This window comes from Anser anser (assembly GCF_964211835.1).
Source record: "Anser anser genome assembly, chromosome: 1".
NCBI lineage: Eukaryota > Metazoa > Chordata > Aves > Anseriformes > Anatidae > Anser > Anser anser.
Window position 1 is genome coordinate 58191547 of NC_139720.1, and position 11436 is coordinate 58202982.

The window sequence follows — 11436 nt, forward strand, 5'->3', positions numbered from 1 at the left end:
CAGGTGCTGTAACTGATGCACATCGCTTCAGACTGCGGTCTCCGCAAGAAAGAAAGCAAATGGGCAGCGTCCCTGTTACTTTCTAAACCAACATCTAAGCTGAGAGAAAGGTTTTGGCTGGAGAGGTGTCATCACTGTGACTCTTTTCTCTCATTTCTCTTTTCATGCATTGAACTTCATAAATCCTCTCAAAGATTGTCTGCGGCTAATATATTCAGTAGACTTCTTTAATATTATTTGGTCTTTAAATAAATAGCCTTCTTTCACTAGAAATAGCATATAAGCAGCTTCTTAGCTATTTTAAAATGGAAAAAAAAATGCAACATTCAGTCTTTCCCGCATGGAGGAGTGGTTCCTTCACTTAGATTATAGGTTTTTAGGAATGCACCATGATTACAGATGCAGAAAAAAATTGAAGGAAGGTAAAAATGTGTACATTTTGCATCTCATTATTATGACTATGGTTACTTCTACTGCTGAATTGTGTGCGGGGAACTACAGCCAGGCTTGGCATTTCGCTGTGCTGGATTCAGTGCAGATGTAGGAAACAGTCCTGAAAGAATTGTTCTCTTTCAGTACAGAGCTAATTTAAAATGTGAACTACATTTCCTGAGCTTCTAGGCCTCATGGTGGTGCCCAGCAGTTTCATTTTTTCTACTTGTTGGTAGCCAATGTGGAAAGTCAAAGGTGTGGAGAGAGCATTGGTCTCTTAGTTCTGGCGATGTCCGTAGGCATTTGCCTGGCTAGCAAACTCCGGGCGGACTGTTTGCTGAGCAGGAGAGCAGAATGAGGAGCACAAGAAGAAAGCACATGAGATTCTGCCTCTGCTGTTTTGATTCATCTAGAGACTGTCAACTACAGTAGCCATATGTGAAGGCCAAAGATGGACTGTATGGGGAGCCAGTTCCTAACTTGTTTGCCACGGATGTGAATACATCCCTATTGCAGATCTGTGCCTGTGGTGTAGAGAAAGATTAGGCAAGAATTGTGCATTTGCAGACTGGAAATATAAATCCACCTTTAGATTTAAAAATGAGTTCCCTGAGTAGATAACATAGGTATGGATGGATTTATGATGGATGAAGGAAGGAAGGGAGGAAGGAAGGTTAACATCCAAGATTTGTTACAGTGGGAATGGTGAGGCCAGCTGCCAACACTATCTTACTAACAGAAACAGATTGGACTAAAGACCAGCACACACCACTCAAACATATATAATGTCCTCGTTGCATGTGAGGAGACATGCTTACTTAAGTGTGATGTCTTACCTGCAGATGCATCTTGTCTCGTAGAAAATGAAAGTGCCTGCCATGAGTACCGGGTGACTGCAGTGTGTAGGGAAAGAAAGTCAGAGGTATGCACTGCTTGTACGGTTTTGATGATGGCCCAGAAAGTAACAGATCACACATACTACTGAAGTACCACTACAGTGCTGGATACCAACACAAAAGCCTAAGTATTCTCATTGTTTTTTATAACACAGCTGACTTCAGATTTATACTAATACAAATTGGGAACAAGCAAGAGTGCATTTCTGAGTCTGAGGCGATAAACTGTTTGGAGGTATCTTTTTTGTTACATGTAGACTCAAGTTCAAGCCATTACACAATATGATTATATACTTTAAAAAAATTATCAAGAACCACGATTTTGCAGAACGTACAGTCATCTCATTACTGAGCCATTAAACAACTAGTTCCAGCACAGAGCTTTTAATGAGCTTGTTTCAAGTTGATTACTTGGTGCTTGGCGTCAGCTTAATTAATATTTTAAATTTACATACTGCTATTTAACCTGCTATTGTGGTGCCCTAGTGTTTACAAAGGTGAATTGATTTCATTGTCTCATTTTATAGGTCGGGGCACGGTGTCATTTTGGGGTTAAGTGACAAGACTGAAGCCACACAATCCCTGAAGCAATCTGTGTCTGTTGCTCAACCTGCAGAGTAGCATTTCCTCTGTATAACTGAGAGAATGCTTGGGAGGACATTGACAAACCTGGAACAAAATAATTTCAACAGCACTTAACAGAACTATAGTACCCTGTTTAATCTGTTCATTAAGATTTCTTGCAAAGATCACAGAAAAGCTTCATATCTGTGAAAGTACAGTGGGCAATTTAGAAGTGTACCTTTGATAGGAAAATGATCAAAGTAATTGAAGTAATTTCTCAGAGTACAAATTAATTTATGCTCTTAAAGAAAAAAAAGGTAATTATAATAGGAAACAGTATTGTTCCTACTATCGCACATTTTTTACATTATCAGCAATTATTTGGTGTTCCAATCTTGCAACTCTTATGAATATGAGCAGTCATAAGTAGCACGAGCAAAGTTTGCTGAAACAAATGAGCCTGGAAAGGTCAGGTCCCTGCCTTGAATAAATAAGTCTAGATGGTGACATTGCTGTTTAGTCTCCTAGGTGTGGTGTGCTGCACAGCCGTGCAGCAACTCTTCTGTGACAACTTTTTTTTTTTTTAAATCCTGTTTTAAATAAAAACTCCTTCTTGCTGTTTCCCAGCTGTGTGCTCTACTTATTAGTGTGTATGCATAAGCTTTTTGCTGTGTTTTATAAAGGTGGAAGGTTGACTGAGTTAAGGATTGGGTGTGTGCTCGCCCACTTTCGTACCTTCAAGCCTCTAAGGAAATTGCTGGCACGGGAACCTCTCCCAAAATACTGACATTTAAAATAACAAGCTGTGCTAAGCACAAAGTCAGCTTGTCAAGTCTCTCTCCAGCATGCATCCATTCTTGTTATAAAATAAAACATTAACATTACCAGATTTACAGATCTACACAGCAAGAGTGCCTTCCATGCTTTCGAGGTTACAAATGAAGCAAAGACAGAACCCAGGCCTGCAAGGGCACTGAGCACTTTTTTTTTTCTTGCTTTTGTCTCCCACAGAGTCTCTGCAGAGCTCAGTATGTACCTTCCGTCAGTTTAATTAAACATTCAGCTCCCTGCTCTGCTTCCTTATTCTTCCCAGTAGACTGATGAGACACCCAAGCACCTGGAAAATCAGGTAGGTATCTCCACAGTTTGTTACAGCTATTTAACTACCACAGATAAGCAAGTGATTTCATGTTCTCGTCGTTCCTTCCAGAGGTGGACAACCCAATGATCTGTCTGAATGTCTAGTAAATGGTCTGGTTATCACTAGCTATTAATCAGGAAAGACAATGCTGATTGCCACCGATCTTCAAGGTGTGCGTATTGCAGTAGCAACACACCAGAGACTCTTTCTGTTGTTGATTTGTTTATTCCGATCAAAAACCAACCAAGCAAACAAAACACACACACACACTAAGCATGGGAGTACTCAAAAACGTTTCAGTTCTGAACTACAAACCACATACTTCGAATAGGAAATAAGATAATACTGGCACTGCTAAGAAGTGAATACTGTACAACCCTATGGATTTCTGTGTCTGATCTCTGCTTGGTTGCTCCATGCATACAGCTGGTACACTGAAATGAAAGAAACACTCAGAAGTAAGGGAAGTCCTTTGGTTTCACAAATCCTGGAAACAAACCTATGAACACTGTTAAATGCAGTCTCATACATGATTAGATCTAAATTCTGCACAGTGGTTTTGTATTTTTCTTCTCCATGTGGAATACAGTTTCCTTCCTTTTCCCCATTTTCTAATCAAACCCCACACTTTCTTCAATACCTTTTTCTCTTCAATAAAAGTATAAATAACAGTGATGATGAGGATGGTACAATGCATCGCTTGTATTTCATAGCACTGATTCTCTCCTGTAATGCGTTAACAGTTTGTAGGAGATGCAGAACTCCTTTACAGGAAAGAACTGATGGGATTGCTGTCCTTGCTTAGGGGACATCCCAGTACAGCTCTGACATCCTGTGAAGTAGACGGTGGTTGGGTGCAGGAGGTGGTGTATGTGGTCAGCCTGTGCTCTTGCGGCGGGAGCTGGGGCTTTGCAAGGGTCAGCCATGGGTGATATGGAGATTCTTGCTGTGCTGCAGATCTCCACGCTGCAGCCCGTGGAGGAGCCCCCGGTGGAGCAGGTGGATGTGGCCTGGAGGAGGCTGCGGCCCATGGAGAGCCCCCGCAGGAGCAGGCCCCGGGCCGGAGCTGCAGCCCGTGGAGAGGAGCCCACGCAGGAGCAGGGGTCTGGGGGGAGCTGCCGCCCACCCGTGGGGGACCCGTGCTGGAGCAGTTTGCTCCTGGGGGATGGACCCCGTGGTACGGAGCCATGTGGGAGCAGTGCTTGAAGAGCTGCTGCCTGTGGGCAGCCCCCGCAGGCTCAGTTCGGGCAGGACGGCATCCTGTGGGAGGGACCCCACGGGGAGCAGGGGCAGAGAGGGACCGTGAGGGAGCTGCGGAGACGAAGCCTCAGGGACTGACCGCAGCCCCCATTCCCCTGCACTGCTCAGGAGGAGGACATAGAAGAGGGTGGGATGGGGGGAAGGTGTTTTTAGTTTGCTTTTAGTTTCTCACTGCTCTGGCCTGTTAGTAATAGGTATTAAATTATATTAATCTCCCTATACTGAGTCTGTTTTGCCCGTGACGACAATTGTTGAGTGATCTCCCTGTCCTTATCTCAACCTTTGAGCCCCTCTCATCATATATTCTCCCCTTTTCCTTTGAGGAGGGGGAGTGAGAGTGCGGTTGTGGTGAGGCTCGGCTGGGTAAAACCACCACAGAAGGCAGAAAGGTGGCTGTATGCTTGGGGTTACAAGGGCTTACAGAGCCTTTGTCGGCCACCCACTGCACTCAGTAACTTTGCAGTTCTGCAGCCCTTCTCCCTTCATTAGTCATATCCCATCACTGACCTGTCATTAACTGCTTCTCGTTGTTAGCTACATGGTTGGCCCTGGCCATGTTTTAGAGTTCAAACACTAAATAATGACAGCCTTCTCAGCTTGCTTGAGTGCGAGTGATTTCTGAACAACAAGAGGCACCTAGACTTAAAAAAAAAAAAAAAAAAAAAGAAAAAAAAAGAAAGAACGAACTTTTTCTGAGTAGGATTGTGGAACAGGGGAGAGCCTCACAAGAATGTATCATCCTTGGAAAAACAGTGCGTCATATTCACCATTCATTCCAGGGATAGGGAGTATGAGGGAGATGGCATCATTCATTAATAGATATACCCAAGAGAATCAAACATAAAAAGGGAAAGTTCTGACTACTCATTGACTATAAAATGAAAATATGGTGATTTTCTTTATAAACTTCAAGCATACTCTCTAAATATGCCCTAATATTTCTAAGCAAAAGCACCCGAATCAGTCCCACCACAGATAAAATTGTTTCCCCTGGCCAGTGCTGACATCGTACCATGTGTCTGGAGCAATGTTGTGGAGAGAAAAAGGATTGTCTATAAATCCTAACAGCTCGGGAGCCAGAAGGCAAGTAAAGGCAAGTTAAACCCACTCAACATTTGGTATTTTTATATCCTCTGAATTTGGAGGCCCATGTCAAATGTTGTAAGGCTGGGTCTTGCACTGCTGAGACAAAGGGCCCTCTCTCCAGGTGTAGCCTGATGTTTCCTCACAGACTTTGGATGTGAGCTGGAAAGTCCCAAAGCAGCAGCTACCCTTCTGGTCTCAAAAAAAGAGATGAGAGGACAGCTTGGGTCCATCTCCTGTCAGCTTTTCTGGCAGACATGAGTTGCAGGTCTCTGTCAGCACTCATACAAGGAATAGGCTTGACTCTATTCAGGAATTGGCTGCCTTTTACAATCATGTTCCAGGCCAAATGATCAATTTCTACAGGAGTGTGCGGAAAAGAAAGACTCTGAAGTACTCATAAAATATTTATAAAATTAGTAATAATTTAACCACTGCAAATGATTGGACTCTGGGCTATTATGTAGACTATAGTTTACTTAAAAACACATTTTTGCTGTTGTTCTTTGCACTTTTAACCCTATGGTGTACTCACAGAGGCTGATCCCTGTAGTCTGTACAAGCTGTACGTGCTCCTGTGCAGGTGTGGTTCCTCTACACCCAATTGGGTTGCTCTGTTTCACCCCCAGGCCCTCCTGGGCATCTTCTCCACTGCAGGATCCTCCTGGAGTAAGCCAGTTTGTTGCCCTGAAAAAAAGAGAGCTTGTTTCTCCCAGGTGCGCTTGCCAGGATAGTTCACCACAGGGTGCACTCCTCACAGACAAGGGTGTCAGCTGCACTAACTTTGGCTTAAATCCTCTCCCAGCAGACTTCACATCCTCAGCTGCCTTCTTCCCACACCTCAGGGAGTGCCATGCACCCTTGGCTATAAAACCACTGCTCTGTCAGGCCGTGTACTCCCAGTCCTCCAGGTATTTTGGACTTCAAAATCACACAAGGTGTGTCTCAGTACTGCGTAGCATTTAAGCACACAAAGGAACGGGCCCCAGAGCAGCCCAATGGACAAACCCCATCTATCTCTGCTTCCTGGAGAGAGAGGACCCAGAGAGATTCAATCTCCTAGGGTAAAGCTGGCTTTGTGGTGCAGAGCCCTTTCGGTGCAGCGTGGCATGTGTCACCTAAAACAATAGCCTAATGGGAATAAACCTACGTGAGGATTACTGCATCTAAGCATGGTATTCAGCAAAAGCACTTCCCAACTGTAACCACAGATGCCTTTTTTTTTCCCCCCTCTAATCTAACTAAGCTTTGATGACATAAAGCATTAAACAAACCTAATACTTGAGCACAGACAGACACATTAAGGCAGGTATAGCTCATACAATCTCAGTCTGATTCTTCTTCTATTTACATGCAGTTAAATGTGAGGTAATGTGACTGGCTCATGCCAATACATGGAACGAGGTCTGGCCCTCCACATCCGTCATCAAACACGGCAGCAGCAGTTGCTGGAGGCTCATATTTTTTAATGGAGCCAGCAGATGGCATTCGTACACTGCAGGCTTCCCTGCTCCACACCTTCCTTTGCAGCAACACAGTCCCTTTTCCTTTTATTAGGGGAGACTGAGTATCTCACAAGAATGGCTTCCAAATCGATGAAGAACTTTGTTTTCATAAGGGTAGGAGCATTTCCTGTAGGCTGTACAATCTGATAAACTACTGGACTGTAAGGATTAGATATGTTATCCCAGAGATTAAAATTTAAATTAGATCTCACAGAAATAAACTGCTACATACAGCCTGTCATTTCCGCAACACTTTGATGAAAGTTGGGAAGTTTCCAAGCAGCTGCTGTCTCTTACTCTTTCATTTGACCTGTTCAAAGCCATTTCCTATTCTAGTCTGTTCAGCCTGAGCAAGGCACATTCATTATCTAGGAACCACACGATTTTACAAACTAAATGAGAATTGCTTCATTTATTGAGTTGCTATGGCCAGTTTGCTCAGAGGGAAACAGCGTGAAGGTCCATTAGAAATAATTTTTCAGGTGTAAATGTGAGACCAGAAAAGGCACTTAGTATGTTCCCAGTTTTTCAAGGTTCACGGGAAACAGTAGGTTTGAGTGTCCAGCTCAGTTCAGCTTGCATTACAATGAATCCTAACAGTGGGAATTAAGTTTGAAAACGTTTCTGATGTGACAAAGAATGTTGGTGCATACTTGAAGACAAAATGATTGATGAGCTTCACAGGTATCAACAGATACGAAAAGCCACGCTGAGGATTTGAAATACTCTCAAATGAAATACGACTATAAACATATTTGCCTTATGTACATCTTCTGAAAGACACAGTAATAGGGGAGACCCAAGTTTTAAAGTGATATTGGGCCTAAATTATTTTTGATGTCTTTGGGAGTAAAGATTTTACTATCTTGAAGATTCAACTTTACATGAGAACAGCTCAGAGAGTCAAATGATGGACTGGAGGAAGAGAAAAGCTCCCTCAAACTTCCAGAAGATGTGTATTGGTAAACCCAATATTATTTTAAAAGCTTTACATGGAAAACCTGTGACAGAAATGAAGCTGAAGAGTGCAATACTTCTCCATATAGCTAGATGGCTGTAATGACACACACAGAGTGCCTGGATTTGATAATTCGTTGCAGATTCTGCTTTGTTTTATATTTTCCTTCATATAAAACAATCTTTTCTGTATTCATTTTCTTGACATTTTTATTATGTATTAGCTCCATCTATATTTGTCATACAAATCTTCTAAATAAAGTTAATCAGCTTTAAGGCTTGTATCAGATGATTTGGGGCAATGATGATTTTAAGCTGTGAATGTATTTCACTTTTAAGGAAAATGTTGTCTTTATTTCCTCTACTTAGCTGCTGCTTCTACTACAGAAATAAAAACAGGCATTTACAAATTTTTAAGGGAATTACACACATTTAGACAGACATCTTTTTTTAAAAAAAGAAATTTTCTGGCAGGCAACCTGCTTTGATCACCATTTGATAAGCTTACAGAATATTATCTCTCAGGAACTCTAGCATTACTTTTAGGCAGTAAATTGGCACAAAAGAAAACCTAACACAAAGACGAGAGAAGTATCGGAGGGAGCTGGGGGGTTGGACACATCTTAGCTTGCACAGGCATCTCAGAACTTTTTTTGGGGGGGGTTCCTGTGAGTGTGTTAGTTTAAAAGATTAAGGTTTGCAATCTGCACCGAGAGGAGAGTTCTTGCTAAAGTCTGTATACCAAAGCTGGCTGTGAATTGAAGAACTGTTGTAATTAGATTACTGTAAATACAATAAGAAACTCACTCCTGGTGGTCTGGGGAGGGGTGTCATAGGGCACTGGAGAATTGTGTTGGCAGGATTTGGGACAGTTTGACTGAAAGCAGAGAACACAATCTCAAAATCCTTTTAATCTTTTTTTTTTCTTTTTTCCCCCCCTCAGTTCTTTGGGGATTTGTTTGTCATTAAGTAACAGTCAAAAGATTAAGGAAGTATAAAATGACATTAAAGCTCACAAGTACTTCTATAAAATTATCAGTGCCAGTGTAGTCTTCAGCAGGGACTGCTTCTGCCAAGACTTTCTAGAGCTGGGCAAAATGAAAAGAAAAGGAGCAAGCAGGCACAAAAGCAAACCCCGCGAACGTGGGCTGGCGTCGTGCTTCTCTGCGAGCGCTTCTATCGTACGGTCGCCCCAAGTGCGGTGGCTGTTGCTATGTGTCTGGGCTCAACAAGCTTAAACTTTGCATGGCCCATGCTAAACTAATTTGAGTCAATTTGTCTACATCATTTCAACAATCGTCCTGTGCATTTTGAACCGTACATACAACACTGCATGATAAAGGCCCACCGAGCAGATGCCGACTGCTCATTCTGCCGTGGTCTAGCTGTTGCTAGTTCTTCACCATGGTTTCTCCATATCCTAGTGACAATGTTAGTTTTTCGATGGGGAGGTTAAGTCTGTGCCTGGCTAGTTAAGACTTTTCTTTACAGAGGACAGCTCCTATAACAACTGCCAGCTCTGAGCATGACCTTTAAAAATGAAATGAGGGAGTGTTAACTGGAGTGTTTTTTGTTGTTTTTTTTTAATCTCCCAAGGGAGTTCAAAGGAATACGAGGCAATTTTGCAAGCAAAGTTTTAAGCCTGCACAAGAAAGACACCAATATCAGAAGCTGTTATCACAAGAAAGCTGATCTAACCTGCTTACAATCAAATAGTTTCAGTGTAATGGGTTTGGACTCAATTGTAAACATTCACTTTGTAAGACAGTTTAATTTTTGAAACTGAAATCAAACGAGAATAAAGAATTAAAGCAGCCCCACTCTGTGCCTAGGTAATGTAATGGAGCTGATCCTCAGCTGGTGCAAATCAGTATAGCTGCAGAGGGAATCAGCTGTGCTGTCCTGTTTTCTACCAGCTAAGGACTTAGTCTTTCAGAGTGGAGCATCATATTTGGGAAACTCCAGTATTTCATAAGTAAAAGAGCAAGAGTGGTGAAAAATAAACTGTATTCTCATGTATGATAAATCCCCGAAGAGGCATTAAAATGCATGTTTTCTGTAGTGAGAGAAAGCCTATAATTAATGTTTTTATTATTCCTGAATTGGCTTGATAGTTTGCCTGCAAGCCTCTGCTGAAAAAGGATTACCTGGTGAGTCTTGCCAAATTGGAGCCCTGTACGTCTCCAGGGACTGGCTGTCTGTTCCTCTCTCTCTTTAAAAACTATGAGGATTTTTTGCTAGACCCACTAAAATGGCATCCATTTTCCTATAGCAAACTTTGAGATCACTTTATTTTGACAGTGTTTCCAAAACAACATACCTCTGCTAGAATTGCCAAAAGGTGAGTTGGGTTTAAACCTTAGTGTTTTAGACATTTCCCCCTGCATTTTTTAACTTTTTAACCCAAGACTGTTAGTTTAGCCCCTTTCTATCAACCAAAGTTTTATTTTGATGAAAAACAAACAAGGGTGTATTGCCTAAAGAGTCACTCTTCCCCTCCCCCAGAAAAATCTTTAAGGGATGTCTAGTTCTGGGGGCATGTTTCAATGTAGAAAGCCTTTTTTGTTTCTTTGTTTTTATTGTTTGCTCTCCAGATGATAAAACCAGAGAGATGGGTAACATGGGCAGATCTGTTTACTATTGCTCAGTGGCTTCTTTTTCAATTGATATCCTCTGTGTGTGTGCTCATCACACTCTGGCTTGAATTTTAGATTCAAAACAAATTTCAGTACTTGAAATAAAAAATTACCATTGCAGTGAGGTCAGAAAACTGCCTCAAAATCAGTTGGGTTCCCATCCACAGGGGGAGCCAACTTCCTCGTGCAGACCCCACCAAGCTCTGCTGCATCCTGGTTCATAAGGACATCTGAGAGATGGGATGGTGAAAAAAGTGAGCTATGCCACACTGGCAGCTTCTAAGGATGGGGCAGGCCTGAGACCCCTCAAACTGATGGAGGATGCAGTGAGAGCTTGCAGACTAAATCCTGGCTACTCTAGTGCAAAGATATTCTCCAATCTGCCTTTTGGAGCAAGTTGAGCCAAGCAGAGACATGCCTGACTACCTGAGCCCATTCTTCATGCAGTGCTACAGCTAATACAGACATATTCAGAGTTCAGTGCAGGTGAAGGCTGCATGGTAGTAAAGGTGGGTCTGATCCTGGGCTTTGTGCTGATGGTGGTGCTGTGGAGTGGTACAGAATTACTGTAGCTCCTGAATTTTGGCAGTGAAATGCACATGCTGGGTGTAGATGCTGGGCAGAGAGCTGAGCACCTGTATGAGATGCAAATCTACGCATGTCACTGACAATATAACTGATCACTCAAATAAAAGCAGGCTGATTGCAGCAAGGTGTTAAAAGCAGTGTTAAATGCTGCCTTACCCTGGCCATAGGTGCCATGACAAGTACAACTGGTAGGGCAACATTATGTGTCCTGAGGAGGCTTTTGGCCCCGTGCCTATGACAGAGCTCAGAACCACCGGAACAAGTCTCCATCCAGCCTAGGTATTCTCCTAAAATAGGTGCTTGTCTTTCAAAGTATTACTTAATAGACAAAGTCCTTCTCAGTAAGCCTTCCCTTTCAGACAACTAATACCACT